Below are 1779 nucleotides of genomic sequence, written 5' to 3'. Positions count from 1 at the left end.
CTAGAAGTATAGAGAAAGAAGGAAGCCAAATGAATTCAGGGACCATGTTTCAAGGACAGGGTGTAGCTCAGTGGTACAGGTTGTGTTTAGCATGTGTGGGACCCTGGGCTCAATTCCCAGCAACATGCATGTGTATGCATGTATGCACACACACACGTTTTTGAAAGGAGAATGTGATCTATTGGGTCAAGAGCTGAAATCTTGGATTTATTATTTAAATAATTTGGATTTATTATTTAAAAGATTGGATTGTACAATCTTACACAAAGATTGTTGTTAACCTTAGCAAGATAAAAGGAATGACTGCTATTATTGATAGAATAAGTTTAGTGTAATTTAGAGATGAGATAGAAAGGTGGACTCTTTAATGACCATCCTCTCAGGTCCTGTGGCATACCAAAAATATGTATTGTGGCTCTCTGCTCCTCCAGAGACAGCTGCATCTTCTTGTGCAGTGCCACCCTTACCCCTAAGGCATGATGGTGAAGGTTGGAGTGAATGGATTTGGCCATATTGGGCACCTGGTTACCACAGCTGCCTTCAATTCTGGCAAAGCAGATACTGTTGCCATCAATGACCCCTTCACTGACATCAACTACGTGGTCTACATGTTCCAGTATAATTCCACGCACAGCAAATTCCACAAATTCAAGGCTGAGAACAGAAACTTGTTATCAATGGGAAGGCCATCTTCCAGGAGCCAACATCAAATGAGGTGATGCTGGTGCTGGGTATGTTGTGGACTCTACTGGTGTCTTCATTACCATGGAGAAGGCCAGGGCACACTTGAAGGGTGGAGCCAAAAGGTTCATCATCTCTGTCCCTTCTGCTGATACCTCCATGTTTGTGATGAGTGTGAACCACAGGAAGTCTGACAACTCCCTCAAGATTTCAGCAACGCTTTCTGCACACCAACTGTTGTCATCCATGACAACTTCAGCACTGTTGAGGGGCTCATGACCACAGTTCATTCCATCATGGCAGCCCAGAAGACTGTGGACAGCCCACCCAGGAAACTGTGGTATGATGGTTGTGGGGCTGCCCAGAATATCATCCCTGCATCTACTGCCAAGGCCATGGGCAAGGTCATCCCAGAGCTGAATGGGAAACTCACTTGGCATGGCCTTCCATGTTCCTACCCCTATTGTGTCTGTGGTGGATCTGACCTGCCTCCTGGACAAAGCTGTTAAATACGATGTCGTTCAAGAAGGTGGTGAAGCAAGTGTTGCAGGGCCCCCTAAAGGGCATCCTGGGCTATACTGAGGACCAGGTCATCTCCTGTGATGTTGATAGTGACCCCACTCTTCTACCTTTGATTCTGGGGCTGGCAGTGCCCTCAATGACCACTTTGTCAAGCTCATTTCCTGTTATGACAATGACTTTGTCTATAGCAACAGGGAGGTTGACCTCATGGTCCCATGGCCTCCAAGAAGTAAGAAGCTCTGGATCACTCACCCCAGCAAGATGAAGAGAGAAGCCCTTGCTACGGGGTTCCTGCCCCAACTCAACCCCCAACACACTGAGTATCTCCCTTCATAGTTTCTATCCCAGACCCCCAGAAAAAGAGGAGGGGCATGGGGATCTCAACCCTCTTGAATACCATCAATAAAGTTCACTGCACCCCCTCAAAACTCTATGTATTGTGACTCTGATAAAATAGGATTCTGGCATACAATGCTTCATATTTCAGTCTCTTTGACTCGACTCCTGCTTTCCCTGCTCTGTCTTATATACAAGATGTTTTATGGAGTTACTGCTTGGTAAGTATCAAGATAAAAG

The 1779-nt window shown here is 45.9% G+C and overlaps 1 pseudogene; it reads left to right on the top strand.

Annotated features, from left to right (window-relative positions):
• The first annotated feature begins 479 nt into the window (after positions 1-479).
• On the top strand, positions 480-1539 carry LOC103730690 (annotated as a pseudogene).
• Positions 1540-1779: the final 240 nt, after the last annotated feature.

This window comes from Nannospalax galili, unplaced genomic scaffold, assembly GCF_000622305.1.
Source record: "Nannospalax galili isolate Female #2095 unplaced genomic scaffold, S.galili_v1.0 scaffold52, whole genome shotgun sequence".
Taxonomy (NCBI): domain Eukaryota; kingdom Metazoa; phylum Chordata; class Mammalia; order Rodentia; family Spalacidae; genus Nannospalax; species Nannospalax galili.
This window is presented reverse-complemented; position numbering and strand designations above follow the sequence as displayed.